The sequence below is a fragment of the Panthera pardus genome, unplaced genomic scaffold (assembly GCF_024362965.1).
Source record: "Panthera pardus isolate Hobbes unplaced genomic scaffold, ASM2436296v1 HiC_scaffold_22, whole genome shotgun sequence".
NCBI classification, from domain to species: Eukaryota; Metazoa; Chordata; class Mammalia; order Carnivora; family Felidae; genus Panthera; species Panthera pardus.
In genome coordinates, this window is record NW_026526788.1 from 60,760,035 (window position 1) to 60,784,313 (window position 24,279).

Sequence of the window (24,279 nt, forward strand, 5' to 3'; positions counted from 1 at the left end):
GGCCAACAGGCACATGAAAAGATGCTCAACATCGCTCCTCATCAGGGAAATACAAATCAAAACCACACTCAGATATCACCTCACGCCAGTCAGAGTGGCCAAAATGAACAAATCAGGAGACTATAGATGCTGGAGAGGATGTGGAGAAACGGGAACCCTCTTGCACTGCTGGTGGGAATGCAAATTGGTGCAGCCGCTCTGGAAAACAGTGTGGAGGTTCCTCAAAAAATTAAAAATAGACCTACCCTATGACCCAGCAATAGCACTGCTAGGAATTTACCCAAGGGATACAGGAGTGCTGATGCATAGGGGCACTTGTACTCCAATGTTTATAGCAGCACTCTCAACAATAGCCAAATTGTGGAAAAAGCCTAAATGTCCATCAACTGATGAATGGTTAAGAAATTGTGGTTTATATACACAATGGAGTACTACATGGCAATGAGAAAGAATGAAATCTGGCCCTTTGTAGCAACGTGGATGGAACTGGAGAGTGTTATACTAAGTGAAATAAGACAGAGAAAGACAGATACCATATGTTTTCACTCTTATGTGGATCCTGAGGAACTTAACAGAAACCCATGGGGGAGCGGAAGGGGGAAAAAAAAAAGAGGTTAGAGTGGGAGAGAGCCAAAGCATAAGAGACTCTTAAAAACTGAGACCAAACTGAGGGTTGATGGGGGGTGGGAGGGAGGGGAGGGTGGGTGATGGGTATTGAGGAGGGCACCTTTTGGGATGAGCACTGGGTGTTGTATGGAAACCAATTTGACAATAAATTTCATATATTGAAAAATAAATAAATAAATAAGTAAATAAAAATCATGCTGCATAGGATGAATAGGTTATACATGAAAGAAAACATTAGTGAAGTTGAAGAAAAAGCAATAGAACCTATTCAAACTAAAAGAGAGAAAAGGACCAAAAAAAAAAAAAAAAAAAAAATTAAGAGCACCAGTGAGCTGTGCAAGTTCCAAGCACCTTGACATATGTGTAATTGGAGTCCACAAAGGAAAAGAGAAAGGACGAAAAGAGAAAAAAAAAAAAATTAAAGAAACAGAGAAAAAATTTCCAAATTTGATATAAACCATAAATCCATACATTCAAGAAAACTCAGCAAACCCCAAGCACAAGAAACATTAAAATTACATCAAAGCACATCAAAACCAAATTCCTTAAAAAGTGGTAAAGAGAAAATATTAAAAAGGAGCTAGGGAGAAAATAAACACATTATTATTTTTTTTTTTTTAATAAATGTTTATTCGTTTTTGAGAAAGAGAACGTGAGCAGGGAGGGGTGGGGGGGTAGAGGATCCAAAGAGGGCTCTGCACTGACAGCAGCAATCCCAATATGGGGTTCAAACTCATGAACCGTGAGATCAGGACCTGAGCCGAAGTTGGATGCTCAACTAACAGAGCCACCCAAGCACCCCAAAAACACATTCATAAAGAAGAAAAAAGGAGATTTCTCATCTGAAACAGTGAAGCCAGAGGAAAGTGAAGAAATACCTTTAAAGCATTGAAAGAAGTGTCAACCTAGAATTCTATACCTGGCAAAAATATCTTTCTGAAATAAACTTTTTCAGACACATGAAAGCTGAAAGAATTCATCACCAGCCAACTAAAAAAATAAATAAATAAATAAATAATTTAAAGAAGTCCAGGCAAGAGGAAAACAATACCAGATGGAAATCAATCTACACAGAATAATTATAAAAGATTTTTTTTCTATGTTAAAATTTTTTTAAGTTTATTTATTTATTTATTTATTTATTGAGAGAGAGAGAGAGAGAGAGAGAGAGAGAGAGAGAGAGAAAGACAGGGTAAGCACAAGCAGGGGAGGGGCAGAGAGAAGGAGAGACAGAATCCCAAGCAGGCTCTACGCCATCAGCACAGAGCCCAATGTGGGGCTCAAACTCACAAACTGTGAGATCATGACCTGAGCCAAGATCAAGAGTCAGATGCTTAACCAACTGTGCCACCCAGGCACCCCACTCCTATGTTAAATCTGTTTAAAAGACACCTGTTTAAAGCAACAGTAGTAACAAAGTATTGTGAAGTTTATTATATAACTAGAAGTAAAATGTAGGACATCAATAGCCCAAAGGTGGGTAGGGGGAAAATAAAAATATACTATTGTAAGATTCTTATAGTGTACAAGAAGTAGTACAGTAACACTTGAAAGCAGACTGTGACAAAGTAAACATGCATACTATACACCCTAAAGCAATCACCAAAATTACACAGAGTTATGGCCAGTAAGGCAACAAAAGACATAAAATAGAAACAAAAAAATAATCAACTTAAAATAAGAGTTAAAAAGAACAAAAGGAAACAAAAAAAAAAACAGGACAAACAGGACAAAATAGCAAGGTAGTAGAATTTTACTTAACTATATTTTTAAAAATTGCACTACATTCAAAATGCCTAAAAACTCCAATTAAAAAGAAGCTCTAGTGGGTATATTAACATTAAACAAAGTATACTTCAGATCAAAGAATCACTATGTATAATTGATAAAAAGGTCAATTTGCCAAAAAGATACAGCAATTACAAACATATGCACCCAACAATAGAGCTCCAAAATACATGGAGCAAACATTGATAAAAGTGAAGGAGGAAACAGATAGTGCTACAATAACTGTTGAAGACTTAACTACTGATAAGGATATTCAGGTCTACAACAACACTATAGACTAACTACACCTAACACGCGTATAGGCCACTCCGCCTAACAACAGAGTACACATTCTTCTCAAGTGCTCAATCACAAAGCTCAATCACAAAGCTAGTATCAATACATGTTTAAAAACTGACAAAAAATGCAATCATACAAAATATCTTCTACTACCACAATGGAATGAAGCTGGAAATCAGCAACAGGATGAAAAACCTTATGACTCACAAATACACAGAAATTAAACAACACTCTTTCCAACAACCAATGGATCAGAGAAGAAATCACAAGGAAAATGTGTGTGTGTGCACTCGTGCGCACTCTCTCTCTCTCTCAAATAAAAAATAAAGAGGCACCTGGGTGGCTCAGTCAGTTAAGCATCTGGCTCCAGATTTCAGCTTAGGACATGATCTCATGGTTTGTGAGTTCAAACCCTGCAACTGGCTCTGTGCTGACAACTCAGAGCCTGCTTGGGATTCTCTCTCTCCCTTTCTCTGCGTCTTCCCCACTTATGATAAAAATAAATAAATAAACTTAAAAAAAAAAAAACAAAAAAGAGGGGAAAAAATCGCAAATCAATAACCTATGTCTTCAGGAATTAGAAGAGAGAGACAAAAAAAAAAAAAAAAGGTAAATTAACTAAACCCAAGCCCAGCAGAAAGATCAATGAGAACAAAAGTTGGTTCTTTGAAATGACCAACAAAATTGACAAACCTTTACCTACAATGACTAGGAAATAAAGAGATAAGATTCAAATAACTAGAATCAGATGAAAGTGGGGACATTATTACTGACATATGTACACAGAAATAAAAATCAAATCCATCAACATATTAAAATAATTCATCACAACCAAGTGGTGTTGGGTCCAAGAACACAGGATGACTTATCTTTCTTTTCTTTTTTTACTTATTTTGAGAGAGAGAGAAAGCATGAGTGGGGTAGGGTCAGAGAGAGAGGAGACAGAGAGAACCCAAGCAGACTCTGTACTGCCAGATCAGAACCCAATGTGGGAGAGATCATGACCCCAGCCTAAGTCAGATATTTAACCAACTGAGCTACCCAGTCACCCTGGGATCATTTATCATTCTAAAATCAGTCAATGAGAGGTGCCTGGGTGGCTCAGTCAGTTAAGCACCAGACTTTGGCTCACGCATCATCTCATGGTTGGTGACTTTGAGCCCAACGTCGGGCTCTGGGCTGACAGCTCAGAGCCTGGAGCCTATTTCAGATTCTGTGTGTCCCTCTCTCTCTGACCCTCCCCCACTTGCTTGTGCGTGTGCGCGCGCGTGCTCTCTCTCAAAAAACAAAAAAATTAAAGAAAAATTTAAATCAATGTAACAGAAAAACAATATATCATCTCAATACAGAGCAAACAAGTACAAGACGAAATCCAACAGGCTTTCCTGATTTAAAAAAAAATAAATCTCAGCAAATTAGGTATAAAAGGGAACTTCTTTAGTATGATAAAGTGCATTTACCAAAAACCTACAGCTAATATAATATTAATGGCAAAAGACTGAATGTTTTCTCCCTAAGATCAGACAAAAGAGATGTATGCTGTCACCACTCAACATTGTACTGAAGGTTCTATTCTAGCCAGTATAATCAGGCACCTGGCAGGATATATAAAAATTAATATAAAAATTAATGCAAGGGGTGCTTGGCTGGCTCAGTCAGTAGAGCATGAACTCTTGATCTTAGGGTCATGACTTCGAGCCCCATTTTTGGCACAGAGTTTGCTTTTAAAAAAAGTAATTCATAATGAATGATAGACCTAAATGTAAAACCTGAAACTCTTAAACTTTTAGAAGAAAACATAAGGGAAAATCTTTTTTTTAATGTTTTTATTTATTTTTGAGACAGAGACAGAGCATGAGCAGGGGATTTTTTATATTAAAAAAATGTTAATGTTTATTTTTGAGAGAGACAGAGACAGAGTGCAAGCAGGGGAGGAACAGAGAGAGAGGGAGACACAGAATCCGAAGCAGGCTCCAGGCTCTGAGCTGTCAGCACAGAGCCCGATGCGAGGCTCAAACTCACACACTGTGAGATCATGACATGAGCTGAAGTCAGATGCTTAACCGACTGAGCCACCCAGGCACCCCTAAGGGAAAATCTTTGAGAGCTCTTGAGTTAGTAAAAATCTCCTGGTTTCCACACCTAAAACACAATTGATTAAATAGGTTGATAAATTAGATCCCATCAAAGTTTATGGTTTCTGCTCTTCAAAAGACACTGTCTGGCACAAAAACAGACACTCAGATCAATGGAACAGAATAGAGAACCCAGAAATGGACCCACAAATGTATGGCCAACTAATATTTGACAAAGCAGGAAAGAACATCCAATGGAATAAAGACAGTCTCTTCAGCAAGTGGTGCTGGGAAAACTGGACAGTGACAAGCAGAAAAATGAACCTGGACCACTTTCTTACACCAGACACAAAAATAAGCTCCAAATGGATGAAAGACCTCAATGTAAGACAGGAAGCCATCAAAATCCTCGAGGAGAAAGCAGGCAACAACCTCTTTGACCTTGGCCACAGCAACTTCTTACTCAACACATCTCCAAAGGCAAGGGAAACAAAAGCAAAAATGAGCTACTGGGACCTCATCAAAATAAAAAGCTTCTGCACAGCGAAGGAAACAATCAGCAAAATTAAAGGCAACCAACAGAATGGGAGAAGATATTTGCAAATGACATATCAGATAAAGGGTTAGTATCCAAAATCTATAAAGAACTTATCAAACTCAACACCCAAAAAAACCCAAATAATCCAGTGAAGAAATGGGCAAAAGACATGAATGGACACTTCTCCAAAGAAGACATCCAGATGGCCAACCGACACATGAAAAAATGCTCAACCTCACTCATCATCAGGGAAATACAAATCAAAACCACAGTGAGATACCACCTCACACCTGTCAGAATGACTAACATTAACAACTCAGGCAAGAATGCAGAGAAAGGGGAACTCTTTTGCACTGCTGGTGAGAATGCAAACTGGTACAGCGACTCTGGAAAACATATGGAGGCTCCTCAAAAAATGAAAAATGGAACTACCCTAAAACCCAGCAATTGCACTACTAGTTATCTATCCAAGGGATACAGGTGTGCTGTTTCAAAGGGGCACATGCACCCCAAGGTTTACAGCACCACTATCAACAATAGCAAAAGTATGGAAGGCGCCCAAATGTCCATTGACCAATGAACGAATAAAGATGCGGTATGTATGTACATACATGTACATATACACGATGGAGTACTACTCGGCAATCAAAAAGAATGAAATCTTACCATTTGCAACTACATGGATGGAATTGGAGGGTATTATGCTAAGCGAAATTAGAGAAAGACAAATATATGACTTCACTCATATGAGGACTTTAAAAGACAAAACAGATGAACATAAGGGGAGGGAAACAAAAATAATATAAAAACAGGAAGGGGGACAAAACATAAGAGACTCTTAAATATGGAGAATAAACAGAGGATTACTGGAGGGGTTGTGGGAGGAGGGATGGGCTAAATGGGTAAGGGGCATCAAGGAATCTACTCCTGAAATCATTATTGCACTATATGCTAACTAATTTGGATGTAAATTATAAAAAAAAATTAAAATTAAAGAAAAAACTAATTAATTAAAATAATAAACATAAAAAATAAAATAAAAATCAGTGTATGTAAAAATAAATAAACACTAAAAATTTTTTTTAAAAAGGATTCTGTATTTTGTCAAATGAAAAAAAAAAAATACACTATTAAGGAAAAGACAAGCTACAACAACAAATTCCCAGGCTCATGGAGCTTACATTTTAGTGGAGTCGGATAATAATCAAATATATAATATTGTGCCAGATGATCGTAAGTGGTATATGGTAGAAGTCAAATAAATAAAATGAAGAAATAAACAGTGACAATGGTTACACTACAGATAGAAAAACCTTCCAAGACCTCTATGAAGAGGTGACATTTGTTCAGAGACCTGAGTAAAGTGAGGGAATAATATATAAAATAAAACAAACAATAAATCAACTTACCACAGGTTCGCATTATAAGCTATGTTAATATGTTTTGTACCTTAGGGTTTACATGTATGAGTGATGCAAAATATTTAAAATATTTTATTCCCTTAGAAAGTTTTTTAATTTTTTTAATGTTTATTTATGTTTTGAGAGAGAGACAGAATGTGAGCAGGGGAGGGGCAGAGAGAGAGGGAGCCACAGAACTCGAAGCAGGCTCCAGGATCTATGCTGTCAGCACAGAGCCCGACATGGGGCTCGAACTCACAAACTGAGATCATGACCTGAGTCCAAGTCAGATGCTTAACCAACTGAGCCACCCAGGCACCCCCCCCTTAGAAAGTTTAAATATTGTCTCTTCAATCTGGTTGGTATATTCAACTTATTATGCAGGTCCCTTTCATTGCTAACAGAGGGCTAAAAACAAAACAAAATTGTATTTTCATATTGCATTTCCATTAATACATTTTCTATCTCTGGGCACCTGGGTGGCTCAGTCAGTTAAGGGTCCAATTCTTGGTATCAGCTCAGGTCATGATCTCACAGTTCATGGGATCAATCCCAAACAAAGCCTGTTTGGGATTCTCTTTCTCTCCTTCTTTCTCTGCCCTTCCCCCAAGAACTGGCATACAGATGTGCCCGCCTGCTCTCTCTCTCTCTCTCTCAAAATAAATAAAATAAACATTAAAAAATATTTTTTTCGGGGCACCTGGGTGGCTCAGTCGATTAAATGTCCAACTCTTGGTTTGGGCTCAGGTCACGATCTCATGGTTTCACGAGTTCAAGCCCTATGTTAGTCTCTGTGCCAGCAGCGCAGAGCTTGCTTGAGATTCTCTTTCTCTCCCTCTCTATGCCCCTCCCCTACTTATGCTGTTTCTCTCAAATAAATAAACTTAAAAAAAATTTTTTTAAATATATTTTCTATCTCTCCAGTAAGGGAGAGGGGAGATAAGTTACAGTACGGGAGAAAATATTTGCAAATTACACATCTGAAAAAGGATTATATCCAGAATACACAAAGAGCTCTCAAAATACAGCAATAAGACAAACAATTATAAAAATACAGGCAAAAGATTTGAACTGATTTTTTTTTTTTTTTTAACGTTTATTTATTTTTGAGACAGAGAGAGACAGAGCATGAACAGGGGAGGGGCAGAGAGAGAGGGAGACACAGAATCTGAAGCAGGCTCCAGGCTCTGAGCCGTCAGCACAGAGCCCGACGTGGGGCTCGAACTCACGGACCGCAAGATTGTGACCTGAGCCGAAGTCGGCCGCTTAACCGACTGAGCCACCCAGGCGCCCCGATGTTTCATCAATCAAGATAGATGGCAATTAAGTACATGAAATGATGCTCAAGGTCATTTATCATCAGGGAAATGCAAATTACTACAGTAATATTCCACTACATTACTATTAGAAAGCTTAAAATTTTTAGAAGACTGACCATGCCAAATTTAGTGATGAAATAGAGCAACTAGAACTCTAATACACTGCTGATTGAAAATATAAAAATGATACAAGCATTTTGGAAAAGTTTTCCATTTCCTTAAAAGTTAAACACGTATCTACTATGTGGCCCAACCTTTCTACTCCTAATTATCCAAGAGAAATGAAAGCAAATGGGGTACCTGGGTGGCTCAATCAGTTGAGCGTCCAACTTTGGCTCAGGTCATGATCTCACACAGTTTGTGGGTTCGAGCCCCGCTTCGGGCTCTGTGCTGACAGCTCAGAGCCTGGAGCCTGCTTTGGATTCTTTGTCTCCTTCTCTCTTTGACCCTCCCCCACTCATGCTCTGTCTCTCAAAAATAAATAAATGTGAAAAAAAAATTTTAAAAAGAAGTGAAAGCAAATATAAAGACTTTTACACAAATATTCATAGCAACTTTGTTTGTAATAACCATAAAGTAAAACAAGCCAAGCATCTATGAGCAGGTGAATGGATAAACTGTAGTACATCCATACAATGGAATAATACTATGCAATTTAAAAAAAAATGAACTACTGGGGCTCCTGGGTGGCTCAGCTGGTTAAGCATCTACTTCAGCTCAGGTCACAATCTGAGGGTTGGTGGGTTTCTGTCCCACATGGGGCTCCACACTAGTCTGAAGCCTGCTTGGGATTCTCATGCTCTCCTCTCTCTGCCCCTCCCTTCCTGGTGCTTTCTCTCTCAAAATAAACAAACTTAAAAAAAAATGAACTACTGATATACAACATGAATAAATTTCAGAATTATGCTAAGTGAAAGCAGACAAACAAGACTGCATACTACATGATCCTGTTTACATAAAATTCCAGAAAATGCAAACTAATCTGCAGTAACAGAAATAAGATTAGTGGCTGACTGAGGTGAAGGAGTAAGGCAAAGAGGGACTCAAAGAAACTTTTGGGAGGGATATGTTCATTATCTTAATTATGGTGATTGTTTCACATGTGTACACATACATAAAAACTTAGTGTATACTCTAAATATGTGCAGTTTATTGCATATATTTATACCTCAATGAAACGGTTTTTTAAAGTCAGGCTTTTTCTTTCCTCAAAAATTAGAGGTAGAGGAGCGCCTGAGTGGTGGCACAGTTGAGTGTCCAACTCTTAATTTCGGCTCAGGTCATGATCTCCCAGTTCCTGGGATTAGTCCATGGGCTCCTTGCTGAGTGCTGAGCCTGCTTGGGATTCTCTCTCTGCCCTTCCCCCACTCTTGCTCTCTCTCAAAATAAACACACAAAAAAATGAGAGGTAGTAACTACACTAAGAAAAGATTTTCCCCACAGATTTTAATTCCTTTATTCAAATTATTATAGGGAAAATTCAAAGCACTTTCCTGGGTCATTCATGGACGTCAACAAAATACCTTTTCTTTGGGGCACCTGGGTGGCTCAGTTGGTTGAGCATCCAACTTTGGCCCAAGTCATGATCTCACAGTTTGTGGGTTCGAGCCTCGCATCGGGCTCTGTGCGGACAGCTCAGAGCCTGGAGCCTGGTTCAGATTCTGTGTCTCCTTCTCTCCCTGCCCCTCCTCCACTCGCACTCTGTCTCTCAAAAATAAATAAATGTTAAAAAAAAATGAAAAAAAACAATTAAAAAAATACCTTTTCTTTTGTTGTTGTTGTTTTTTGAGAGCTGAGGGTGAGGGGCAGAGAGAGAGAGAGAAAGAGAATCTTAAGCAGGCTCCACATTGAGCACAGAGCCCAATGTGGGGTTCTATCCCACAACCCTGGGATCATGACCTGAGCAAAAATCAAGAGTGGGATGAGCAGGGCACCTGGGTGGCTCAGTCTCTTAAGGATCCAACTCTTGATTTTGGCTCACATCATGATCTCATGGTTCATGAGATCAAGCCCTGTGTTGGGCTCCACACTGACAGTACACAGCCTGCTTAGGATTCTCTCTCCCTCTCTGCTCTTCCCTTGCCTGCATGCACTCTCTCTCTCTCAAAATAAACAAAAAATATATATTTAAGAGTGGGACGTTAACTGACTGAGCCATCCAGGTGCTCCAAAATGTATTTTCTTTTAAAAATTCAGGTTACAGACTCTCACAAAGAGAACATAAAACTTTAACTAAAATGTAAACATAGGGGCGCCTGGGTGGCGCAGTCGGTTAAGCGACCGACTTCAGCCAGGTCACGATCTCACGATCTCGCGGTCTGTGAGTTCGAGCCCCGCGTCAGGCTCTGGGCTGATGGCTCGGAGCCTGGAGCCTGTTTCCGATTCTGTGTCTCCCTCTCTCTCTGCCCCTCCCCCGTTCATGCTCTGTCTCTCTCTGTCCCAAAAATAAATAAAAAACGTTAAAAATAAAAAAAATAAAAAAAAAATAAAATGTAAACATAAATTATTAAGTAATCACATTATCACTAATATGGAATAAAATCTGCCATGAAGTCTATACAGTTATGTGAAGATAAGGGGTAAGATTTTTTAAATAATCATCTTCAAATAATTCCTCATATGACAATTTTACTATGATCTTATCTAACACATCTTAACACTATATGACAGACTTTTGAACACTATCCAGAGTCAATCTATCTAATGCTTAACTATTTTCTTTAGTAATATTAGAATTAAAGATGATGAGGGGCGCCTGGGTGGCGCAGTCGGTTAAGCGTCCGACTTCAGCCAGGTCACGATCTCGCGGTCCATGAGTTTGAGCCCCGCGTCAGGCTCTGGGCTGATGGCTCGGAGCCTGGAGCCTGTTTCTGATTCTGTGTCTCCCTCTCTCTCTGCCCCTCCCCCGTTCATGCTCTGTCTCTCTCTGTCCCAAAAATAAATAAAAAACGTTGAAAAAAAAAAAATTTAAAAAAAAATAAAAAAATAAAAAATAAAAAAAAGAATTAAAGATGATGATACTTTATCAATTGGCCAAAAAAACCAAAAGAGACAACAGTTCTAATAAGTAGGTAAATATTTCATTTGTCACTTGTTTACAGTATCAAGCTTAAGAGGAGTTTTATTCAGTAAGGTACAGTAGTGACTAATACGGAATAAAAAGCTCAAATTATAATTCCTTTCAAACAATAGTGGTACAGTTAGAAAATTCTTTGTTTCAACATAAAATACACAGCCTACAAAATACTTGTCCCTGAAGAGTAACAACTGAAACGAACTTTCAAGCATTTGAAATATTGTTGTTTCACGTAAAAATATTTCAACATACCCGCTCCTTTCACCACTAATGATGTCACCACCCCCCTATCCCTGCCCCACCCCTTAAAAGGAAAAACAGCTGCCCCAACGGCTCCAGGCAACTAATGAAAACAGGAAGCAAAGAGTAACTGAATCTAGGGTAAACCTGGTTAGTAAAACCATTTTAAATGTTTCAGCTCACATCAGTAATTTACTTGGAAAGAAGTGAGTAGCAAGTAAACACATTATGTAGCACAAGTCTATCTGGCAAAGTGCTTAATATATATGATATACTGAATCAAACATTCATTGTTCACCAGAATAAGTAGGTCAATCTAGATAACAGAGTAATGATAACAGCAAGTAAGTATGAACACTCAGGGTTTTACTAAACTTCACTGGAATTTATTTTGTGTTTAAATATAAAACTTGAAATTTCTAAGTTTTATAATCAACCATTCTAAGAACACTGAACACCGCTCTGAAACTTGGGTGGAAAGAATAAGAATAATTTTGAATGGTCTCTTCAAATTTTCTCACCAGCTTGAAATTTATTTTAATCTTCATAAATACAACTTTAACTGCATATTACATATATTAAACTAGTTTATGGAAAAAGAAGAGTTAAAGATAATCCTCCATCTGTAAGGCCTGGTATTGAACTAAATAAGGAGGCACATTGTATCTGTGTAAATGTGCACCTGAGTGTGTGTAAAGTAGTAAAATTACTTTATTACAGTTGACTTTTTAAAAACATTTCCTTTGTTATGATACTAAGGATACTTACAAAATATTTCATATGACCTTGTTTTCCTTATGTTCTGACAACTTGCTAACAGCTTTAAATACACAATCTATATAATTAATACAAGTTATGTATGAACTGTAAGGTATGTTGAACCAGAAGAATACTGACAATACTGCTGTGGGCCATTTCTACTGAAAGGAAAATGCACATCTGTAGAATCACTTTTACTGGCTGGTCTAACAGTAAGGAACAGGCTTCTTGCCTACTGCAAACCCTTGATAAGTCTCCACTCAGCATCTGTTTGATAAGTAGGCATACTTCACACATGGCCCTTGATAACGCTATTCCTTGACCAATGAGCAAGTAAACCAAGAAAGTATAGTGGTAAGTCAGTTTTAACATTACGTATGGCTTAGGGTCCCCTCTGTAACATGACCACAAACAAACCAACAAACTTACAAATGTATTCCCTAGAAAACAAGGGGAGTCAGATACAGGTATAGATTAATTTATCTAACAGTACTGATGAAAATCTAAATTATAAAATCTATAGTTAATAGCACAGGAGCCAATGGCAGGCTGCCCCAGGATGGGCCACCATTTTTAGTTAAAAGCAAACAAAACCTAGCAGATTCAGAAGCTCTTTACCTGTCCCTCAATTGCCTGCTTCTATCAAGAAGAGAGCTAATAATAGAAACTCCTCTAAGAAACTTATCTTCATAACAAGGCAATCTTTGTCTTCCAACCATCTCCTCTCACCTTCCTGCTCAAGTTCTCTCTCCCCTTTGTATCTCCTCAAGCCCCTACCCCTCTCCTCAGCACATATAAGCATCATGTTGTCCATCTCTGGAATTTCCACGTCTGTGTGGAGTCCCCCTATGTATGCTATTAAATTTGACTTTTTCCTGTTAATCTGTCCCATGTTAATTTACTTCTTAGTCCAGCTAGGACTCTGAAGGGCAGAGAAAATTCTTCCCTCCCGACAATTGTGTCACCTCTAACTCAAAGAACAGCACTTTCAAACAAACCACAGCTTTGAAAGTATTTTTGTAACTCCTTCTAATCATAAAATATGTGAAGAAAATAATCACATAAAATATTTTGAGATATTTTCCCCAAAAGGGAGACTCCTTAAAACTGTTGTATTAAAATAAAACTGTGTTAAATGTTTCATTACCTCTTATCTTCTGAACACTTCGTAACAGCTTTTTGTTCATTTTCATTTCATTAGTTTCATTCAGAGTTCTATCATTTACCCTGCAAATGTACTATACATTCCTGTAAAAGGCCAGCATTCATAGTTTGCACACCAAGTGAAAGCTAACAAATTGCAACTAACAAACTTGCGCACATATTATTTGCTATTCTCATACCCTTTTTCTTTTTTTGCACATTAACACTTCCAGACATGATACATTTTGATAGTAAGAGTCAGTCTCTTTCTCTAAAATAGAAGACCATAAGGTGAGATTTGTTTTGTTTTGCTGCTGTTTCCCAGTTCTTTTAACGGCGACTTGATACACACAGGCAGAAAAAAATGGAGCTCCTAGACCTATACACTTGGCAGCTCTTTGCTCTTTAAAAGCTAATTCTTGTGTAAGCCTGAAAACGCAAGAATTGCACAAGTTCCTTTTAACGCTCTAAAACAGTCTTTGTGAAATCTTACTTTTGGTTCAGAAACGCATAAGAATCTTGGCTTGATTAACGTAATATTTTGCTAACATTTCGACATCAGGCCTTGGAACAAAAGCTTCTTTGTTCTCTGATGGAAAATAACAAAACTGAGAAGAGATCTTGTCAAGTGAGAAATGCAGTACCTGTTGCCTTGACAATCTGTTCTTCTTCAAGCAATAATATGTTCCAATTTCTAGTCTGAAACGAACTGGAAAATACAAATTTACTTCACATGTTCCTAAAGTTCCTAAATATACAAGGGAGACCTGAATTTTATTATGTTCTCCTAAACATTCTACCACTGCTACTCCTGGAATTCTGTTACTTGAGCCATATCATACACAATACAGTATTTTTGTTCTATATCAACATATGAAAGTTTCTTCTAACAATGTTTTGAGTAACACCAGACCTTCAACAATAACATGGTTATTGACACAAAGAAAAAGAAAGCATGTAAAGAAGACATTTTATTTTTTTTTTATTTTTTTTTTTTAACGTTTATTTATTTTTGAGACAGAGAGAGACAGAGGATGAACGGGGGAGGGGCAGACAGAGAGGGAGACACAGAATCAGAAGCAGGCTCCAGGCTCCGAGCCATCAGCCCAGAGCCGGACGTGGGGCTCGAACTCACAGACCGTGAGATCGTGACCTGAGCCGAAGTCGGACGCTTAACCGACTGAGCCACCCAGGCGCCCCAAGAAGACATTTTAAATGAATGCGCTTGAGGATATGTAGTATGCCATCTATTTCTTTAAAATATTGCTATAATTAACTAAGGTCTTTCAAAAGCATAAAGGTAACTAAGCCTGACATTTTTTACATTGAGCCAATATACAATTCTTTGCACCTTTAATAATAATTCTTGAACATTCTTTTAAAAAGGAGGTAAAAATTGTTTGATTTCGAAAAGAACGAATTATTTTACCCATGAGTTCCTGGCTCATCGTTCAACTTTGTTCTAGCTGTAATCTTAACTCTCACCACAAAAAAAAAAAAAAAAAAAAAAAAAGATAAAAATCAGAAAGGCAGAAATAATCATCACAGTATTTTCACTTTTTGGTTTATAAATTCATTTATGGATTAGTCTGGTTATTTGGTAAAAATTCAGAGATACATAAGTTCAATGCCTTAATAATGCTAACATAACAGCTAACATTTACTAAGCATTCACATTTTTTCATGTATTATTCTAAGCACTATACATATTTCATCTGACTTCTCACAACCACCATATGAGTTAGGTGCTATTATCTTCATTATACAAAGAAGAAAACAGCATTGGGAAGTTAAATAATTTCACCAACATCACAGAATTCTACTTATGATGAAGAGCATACATTCTAGAGCCACAATGCCTGGATTCAAAATCTGCCTCCAACACTAATTTAACTAGCTCTATGACTGAGCAAATTACACAATCACTTCAGTTTCTTTCCTCCACTCCAAAATGGCCAGATTTGGAACCAGGATTCAATACATTAATAAGTGCAAGGTGCTAAGAACACCAGCTGACACATAGTGCTTAATAATTCTTTATAATGCTAGAGCCCATGATGTTTAATATTTGCAGCCTCTGCACAATGTAGTACAGTGGTCTCTCTTTCTTAGTGGTTTTCCTTTCCATGGTTTCAGTTATCTGGTGTCAACTGCAACCTCCAGAAGCAGATGATCCTCCTTGTGTTATAGTCAGAAGATCAATAGTAGCTTAAGGTTACTTCACAATGCCTACGCCATTCACTTCATCTCATCTTGTGGGCACTTTATCATCTCATGTCATCACAAGAAGGGTGAGTACAGTATAAGAAGATACTCTGAGAGAACACATTCACCTAACTTTTATTACAGCTTTGTTCTACAAAACAACTGGCCTGGACTCTTCAAATACATCAATGTTTAGAAAACAAACAAAAAGCTGGGAACCTGCGGTGGATTAAAAATAATTAAAGGGACATGGCAACTAAATGCAATTAACTCGTGATCTCAGACTAGATCCAGGCACCAATGAATTAGGTTGAAGAATACTATACAGGTCATTATTGGAACCGCTCTGAAACTATTTTCCCTGTGAAATTTTTAACATCCGCCATATATTAGATAATAATATTACCTCCATGTTAAATGTGTAGTTTTACGGGACATCTTTGTTTTTAGGGTATTCAGGTAGATCATTTGAGGAATGAAGTGTCATGATGTCTGCGACTTACTTTTAAATGGTTCAGGGAGCACCTGACTGTCTCACTTAGTTAAGTGTCATAATCTCACAGTTCACGAGATCAAGCCCCGCACTGGGTCCCACATCCGGCCCCACATCGGGCTCTGCGCTGACAGAGTCTGCTTGGATTCTCTCCCTCTCTGCCCCTCCCCTGCTCTCTCTCTCTCTCAAAATAAGTAAACATTAAAAAACAAAACGTTCAGGAAAAAATGTATAAATGAAAAAACGTGGCATAATGTTAACTGGTGAATCCAAATGAAAGACAAATTCATTGAACATTATTGCACTTTTCTATATTGAAATTTATTGCAAATAAAAAGTTGGAATAAAAATTTAAAATTTCTGCACAGGAAAAGAGATTAAACACTGAGAAGGTATTTGCAACACCACAAATGAGAAAGGATTAGTAAATAAAGAGAGCTAGGAACTAATGATGGAAAAGTAAACAAGCCAAGAGAAATCTATAAACAGCAATTCACAGAAAAGGAAACCCTATAATAAATGGATGTAAAGAAGCTCAATCTCACTTATAATCAGGGAAAGCAAATTAAAATGAAATTTTATTTGTTTTAAAATTTAAACGTCTAAACAGTATCAGTGTAAGCATATTGCAAACTGGGAACTCCCACAATCTGCTGATTTTGGATTTAGTATTCTAGAAAATAATTTGGCATTATCTAACAAAGTTGAAGATCTTCATACTCTACCACCTAAGATTTCCCTAAGCTTAGAATTCTCACATATGTAAATAAGATGACAATCCAAGAATGTTTATGCTTCATTAATAACAGCAAAAAAATCTTAAATACAGAGAACAAACTAGAGGTTGCTGGGGGGCGTTCTGGGTGGGAAGATGGCTAAATGGGCAAGGGGCATTAAAGAGGACATTTGTTGGGATGAATGAACACTGGGTGTTAACATGTAAGTGATGAAGCACTAAATTCTACTCCTGAAATCATTATTACATTATGCGTTAACTAACTTGGATGTAAATTTAAAAAAATAATAAAAATAAATAAAATAAATAAAGATAATATTTTATTGTTTTGCTAAAAACTTTAGGTCCCATAGCTAGGTTCTTGCTTTATTCTAAATAGGAATCGAGATTTATTGTTTTAAAGTGATACTGTGTAGAAATTACGGATTTATTCCCTTGAAGAAACACCAAAGGTGACAGGTTCATGGTGGAATTCTCATTATACTTTATGATTAAAAAGCTGTATTATATACTATTCAATAAAATTAAACTTTACTTCAAAAAAAAATCAGAAATACCTAAAAATCCATAAACTGGTTTATTCATATAATGCAATACTATAGGGCAACTAAAATGAACTAATAAAGACTTATGTATCCACATGCACACATACCAAAAACAATGCTGAACAAAAAAACCATGCTGCAGAATCGTATGTATAACATAAGAGTATATGTACTTTTATGGATATATACATATTAGTAAAAGTAAAAAAAAAAACATAACGGGAATGATAATAACTGAATTCATGACCATCTTTACCTCTAGAAGTGGGCAAGAGAAGGCAAGAGAGGGAAACAGGACCAACAAGGATACATACAGGCAGGCCTCAGCTGTATCTGTAGTTTTATCCCTTTGAAAAATTTATATTGAAAAAAGAAAACACACAATTAGAAAATAGAAGAAATATATACAGGGGTGTCTGGGTGGCTCAATCAGTTAGGTGTCAGATTCTTGGTTTTGGCTCAGGTCATGATCTCATGGCTCAGGAATTCAAGCCCCACATCGGGCTCCGTGCTGACAGCTCAGAGCTTGCTTGGGATTCTCTCTCCCTCTCTCTCTGTCCCTCCCCTGCTCTCTCACACCTGCTCTCTCTCTAAATATATAAACTAAAAAAAGAGAGAAAACTACACAAAGTAAATATGATGGCCTACAAGGTGATCATTACATGCTTTTCTGTATGTTTAAAAACATTTGAAATATAAAAGTATTTCATATTTTAAAATAAATTTTAACATTAAAGAAACCCCATTAAACTGAACCAAGGAGCTTTTAAAACATATATGCCACTGGACGTCTGAAATGGAAACATACTAATTCCCAACAAGCCATATATTTTTGTTTTTGTTTGTTTTATCCATTAAGTTTCAGGCTTCAGACTTCAGTTTTCTCTTTCCAAGCAGATCCTGACATAGCCAGGCTTTTCCATCTTACACTCTTGATATTGCTTCCCAATCAAGATACACACAAAAGGTAGGAACAAATAATTCAGCGCTCTCCAAGTCAATTTAAACCTTCTGGTTCTGTACTCTACCCAAAAAGAGGGCAGTTTTTCTGCTCTGCTGGCAATTTTGCCGTTTTTACTGGGGTTTTTTTTTTTGGGGGGGGGGGGGGCTTGCTAATAAGTTGTTTTCCATTTAAGAGAGAAAGAAGGAGGGGGCACGTGGGTAGCTCAGTGAGTTAAGCATCCGACTCTTGACTTCAGCTCAGGTCATGATATCACAGTCGTGGGTTCTAGCCCCATGTCAGGCTCTGCACTGGCAGTATAGAGCCTGCTTGATATTCGCTCTCTCCCCCTCTCTCTGCCCCTCACCCATTCACATGCTGTGTCTCTCTCTCTCTCTCAAAATAAATAGATAAACTTTAAAAAAGAAAAAAGAGGGAAAGAGGAAGAAAGGAAGGAACAAATGAAGGACAGCCACCATAAGCTCTGGTAACCAATCACAAAACGCAACCAAATTTCAAAAGTCATATATAAGATATGCTGTTTCAAATGACAAGGAATTTGGCAATCTGTAACAATCTGTAATCAACTTCCTTAAAGCAAAGAACTTTTTTTGGTCTGAACCTAAAAAACAAAGTGAACACCAACCACTCATTAAAAAAGGTTAGCTTATTTCATTAATTCTGCTCTATTGCAAGAAACCCATGTAGCATTATCTTATAAAACAGCTTACCAGAAATTCTCTCTCCAGCCTTATCTCATACTATTACTCTACCACTTTGTTTTAGTGAGAGCAACCTATTCATTAAACCCTCACTACATCCACTTTTGCATCTTCTTACTCTTGTGTCACCATCTTTATCTATTCCCTGATCCCACAAACATGCAGTAATCTTCCCACTTTCAACAATAAACAGTAACAGCTAACATTTATAGAGAATTTAATGTATGCTAGTATTGCTTCAATGGAATTATCCCATTTAACCCACACAACCCTGTGAAATTTGTTCTATTTTCTCCTTTTTGGTGGTGAGAGAAACTGAGTGAGGCTGTTTTCCAAAGTTGCAGAGATGGTAAGTTGCAAGCCAGGTCTCAAACCCAGACTCCAAAAACTAGGCCCTCAAACATATGTGATGCTGTTTACTGGCTCAAAGCACTGACTGCCTTTACTGCTCAAATGTCACTTCACATATGCTCTGTGATATTTAACATTTTGTTTTCATTGATGTTAAGTGGTTCAAAATACTACATTCCTTCAACAAAAATTTACTGAGAGACTGTATGCCGGGCAGTGTTGACTACTTGCTATAAAAGCATGTTATAGAGCCTCTACAAATGAAAAGTAGATGAATTCTTCAGATACACGGCCATCTCAGAAATATGGGTAAATGCAAAATTAAAAGCAGTATGTACAGGGACGTGTGGGTGGCTCACTCAGTTAAGCAACTGACTCTTGGTTTCAGCTCAGATCATGATCTCAGTTTCATGGGTTCAAGCCCTGTATCAGGCTCTGCACTGGCAGTGTAGAGCCTGCTTGGGATTCTTTCTCTCCCTCTCTCTGTCTACCCCTCCCCCATTCTCAGGGTCTCTGCCTCTCTCAAAATAAATAAGCTTTAAAAAAATACATACATAGTAATTTAAACTACATAAAAACAGGGGGCGCCTGGGTGGCTCAGCCAGTTAAGCACCGGACTTCAGCTCAGGTCATGATCTCATGGTTGGTGAGTTTGAGCACCAAGTCAGGCTCTGTGCTGACAGCTCAGAGCCTGGAACCTGCTTCGGATTCCGTGTCTCCCTTTCTCTCTTCCCCTCCCCTGCTCACACTCTGTCTCTGTCTCTCAAAAATAAATAAAACGTTAAAAAACTAAAAAAATAATAAACTACATAAAAACAATGCTTAGATGAGGAACTGGAAAAGAACAACAGTCATAAATAGTATGAAAAGGTTGGGGTTTGTTTTTTGTTCCTCAGTATTTCACTGAATTAAGCTTTTTGTTAAGAGCAATGAAAAGATGTATTAAAACAAACATGTTATGAGTGCTTTCTTTCCCCCATGAAACAGCAGAAACAGCCTAGAGAGACAGATGAATGAACATCCCTCCTCCTAACATCCCACTGTCAACTGGTTTCCTTTAGGAAGATACACCTGATGTCAGTAGTAAGGCTTGCAGATACATAATACCTCTCTACATAAATCTCCCCACAATTACAAACTTTTGGAAACTTGTAGCTAATTACAAATTTTCATACATGGAATCAAATCGTGGAACTGACCAAAACCCTGCAGAACATCTCCTTCGGCCCTCTCATTTTACAGACTGATTACTAAATTCTAGGTTAATGACAGTAAATGCAGCAACCTATAAGAGCCGAAATTGTAGTGGCTTATATTGCAAAAGAAATGAATTTCAGAAACAAAGTCTATGTGTGCTAGCATTGGCCTATGGAGTTCTCATTTTAATTACTGACTAGCTGTGTCCTTTGGAACTTAACCTCTACAGGCCTGGACGTCTTCATCTAGATAAATTCTAACCATTGCTGAAAAGTGTCTCAGTAGGGGAGCCTAGCTGGCTCAGTGGGAGAGCAAGTGACTCTTGATCTCAGGGTTTTGAGTACAAACCCCACTTTGGGCGTGAAGCCTACTTTAAAAAACTTAAATTAGGAAAGAAAAATGTCCTAGTAAATTTCAAGAAGACCTAAATCACATTAAGTTTCCATGGTAAATGGTACTGTTTCAACATTCCTCCCTTCAAGTTAGTTAGCAGAAATTGCACCTGCTCTCTGAAGAGGCAAAATGAACAGTGTCCAGCCATTATGAAACAAATAGAGTTCAACCAAGAACCTCTCTGCACCCGGACACAAACAACCCTATAAAGTGACTAGTCACTGCAGAGCACTGTGCTTTGCAATACATCCCTCAAACCTAACGGGACCGACCGCACTGGAAAAAACCAAATCTGACACCAAGCTCTACCGACTGCTTTTAAAAGCTGAGGCCTACTGACGTCAAACCCCCCAAACGTTATGCTTAACGACTAATGGTTCAGGCCTCTGATGTGCATCTCCCCTCTCGACTATCACCAGCTTCAGGGATCCCCAGAAAAGGAAAGGAACGGACCGCCACCGGACGGCTGACCCCGGACTTGAGAGCCCTTTGGAAAGAACGAGCATGGTTTTTGCGGCGGTTTGCGATTCGCGGTGAGCTTTCCAAGAAGCACTGCAAGGACAGAACTGGCATGTGGGCTATCAAGCTGGCAATTTCCGGCGGGTCTTGCTAAAACGCTGTCAACCTCGCCTCCTTCCACAGCTGTCCGCTAGTTCCCTGGGGTCCACCGCGAAAGCGCAGGGGTTGAGGCCCATCAAGAGGGCGGAACCGCTGGCCTCTGGCGAGGACGGCGAAAGCCGGCGTCGGCCGGAAAAATAAGCAGAACTGAGTAAAGAGGTATCCGCCTGAGGCGGGGTGGGGGCTGCCACCAGCGTGAGGAAAGCGGGGGAACAGGACGTGACACGACGAGGCTGGCTCTGAGGAGACGAAGGGCCGCGCTCCGAGGGTAAGGCGAGTCCCGACGAGCCGAAGGCATGGAAACAATGGCGCGGGCGTGACGTGAGGCTGGGGGCGTCGCCGCGACGCGGAGGTAGGGGCCAATCTGAGGCAGGGGCGAGCTGCGGGGGGAGGGGGTGGGAACGCCGTGCGGGGACGCGGGCGCCGAGCCCTCAGACACGCAGGCGAGCGCTGGGAGGGGCGCAGCGGCCCGGGTGGGGCAGGGGCAGGCGCTGGCCCCCGGTCCCCGGTCCCCGGTCCCAAGTCGCGCGCTCGGACACGCACCCTCCCTCGCGTGCTTGCTGGCTCGCTCGCCCGCTCCCTCCCCGCCCTCCCGCGGGTCCAGCCGCACTCACCGGCCCCGCCGCACGGCAGCAATCCCAGCGCGCAACTGCCGCAGCCGCCTCGGCGCGCGCCTTCCCCGCCCCCGCCGCCCTGGCACCGCCCCCAGCTCGCGCCCTGCCAGGGACCGGCGCGCTGTTCTTTCCCCAGCTCCGCCGCATAACCCGGTCGCCACGACGCTCCCTAGCTGGTCTGGCAGAGAGGAGCCGCGATGCTGGCGTGCGCGCCTCGGGCTCTAGCGCTCAGGTTTGCTAGATCCACAAACAACAGAACATCAGTTGTTGCCGAGCTGTGGGGTAACGCGTGTTGACAATCCTTACATGTCTTTTAGGTCTGCATCCCTTGGCCTTGTGCCCCGCCCCTCAGCAAGGCCCGGGGCTACCTAGCCTTGGCCAACGCTCCAACGCTTTTCCTTAGAGGGATGGGGCACCCTTTTTCCCAGTCACAGAATCTTCTGGTCGAATGGACCTCAAAGCCACTCTGGTCCAGACCCCCAGAGCACCCTTGAATCCCATTGACAATTAAAAGCACTAGCTTTGGAGTTTGTCAGAACAGGCTGGAATTCCAGTTCCACCACTTACAAATTGTGTGACCTTGGGCAAATTACCTGACCTCACTACCTAGTTCCCTCATCTATAATACAGGAACAGATAACAATAGTACGTACAGGTGTTACAGGATGAAACAGTAGAGGGAAGGTGCTTAGCACAGTCCTGGCACACAGCACTCAATAAATGTTTGTATTGACCCACCACCAATTCTAAAGAAGACCCCAAGTGACAGAAAGCCCACTATTTCCAGAGCAATGCATTCCTCAGCAGCGCTGACAACGGTAATAAAGTGTTTCTGAAGCCTCTACTTTCTGGCCCAAGTCCTATCCCTTGGGAGCCTCAGAGAACAAACCGGTCTAATCTCTCTTTGACTTCTACTTTTCAGATACTTGAAGATTTCTGCCCAAGGTCTTCTTTTGTTCTGGACCAGTATCTCCCTTTACTGGGGGAGGGAAGGTCTTTGTCCTCATTCTCCTCATGAACCTAGTAGGTTTGAATGTGGCTCCTGTAGAGTATATCACCCAAAACGGAATCAAATGTTTGTAGTACCATCAGAGCAAAGCAGTCCCCTAACTTCCTCCTTATAGGACTTACTGCCTTCCATTCACACAGTGAAGTTCTTGGCTTCCGCACTATTGACTCATTGCGCTTGCCATCAACTAAAACCTTCAAGACTTTTAAATAACTGCTCTGCTGGAGCATTTTTTTTAACTCTCTGGTGGTTTTTGAGCCAACTTCAATTCAGGTCAGCTGAGGACAGGCCTTGGACCTCTCACCTACTAGATTTTTCAGGATTATGTGAGAAAAAGGAATAGGAGTTGGAAGTTCATCTAATACCATCTTTAAACCAAGTGTTTTTGGGAAAAGGTCAGGATTTCTGTCTAAAGACCATCCCACTGAGCAAATAAAATGCATGCATATATATATATATATATATATATGTGTGTGTGTGTGTGTGTGTGTATGCATATATACGTATATATATACATATACACACACACACACGCATATATATATATGTATATAAAATCCAACAGCAAGAAAAAGTGCACACACACAAACACACACAAACTAAAAGGAAATATATAAGTATGTTACTCAGGGTGGTTTCTTCTTTATACTTTTCCATAAATTTCCCAGGTTTTCTACATTGTTTATACTACTTTTATAATCAAGGACTGTGTTTCCAAAAAAAACCAGAACAAGTAATTTTAAAAATCAGAGACATGTAATAACTTTAAAAATTGGGAAACAAACTTAAGACATAACTAAGAAAAAATTTGTAATATATAAAACAAAGGATTTGTATCTGGAACATACAAAGGATTCTTAACAAATCAATAAGAAGAAAAATCTACTAGAAAAATGGGCAAATAATATAAATAGGCAGTTCACAGAAAATACAAATTGCTAACAAATACACAAAAAAGTACTATCTCACTGGTAACCAAGGAAATGGAAATTAAAACTGAGATTGGCAACAATTTTCAATCTTCATAATATCAAAAGAATATAAATTGGCATCTCCACTTTAGAGGGCAACTGAACAACATCTATTAAATCCATGTCTCAGCAATACCACTTCTACTTATCTAACTGTATGTAATATGGAGGTGTGTATAAGGATAATTACTATGATATTGTTAAAAAATAAAATGTGAGGGTGCTGGGGTGGCTCAGTCAG

The 24,279-nt window shown here is 39.3% G+C and overlaps 1 protein-coding gene across 3 annotated transcripts in view; it reads right to left on the reverse strand.

The window, feature by feature from the left end:
* NT5C2 (5'-nucleotidase, cytosolic II) overlaps window positions 1–24,279 on the reverse strand; it is a 144,926-nt gene that overhangs the window by 77,455 nt on the left and 43,192 nt on the right. The window contains exon 1 of one of the 3 annotated variants that reach the window (XM_019459300.2): window positions 22,059–22,130. The exons of the other annotated variants lie outside the window; for them this stretch is intronic. The gene's annotated coding sequence lies outside the window, so the exon portion shown is untranslated. Of the gene's footprint in view, window positions 1–22,058; window positions 22,131–24,279 lie in introns of those variants that run through there. 3 annotated transcript variants of the gene reach the window in all.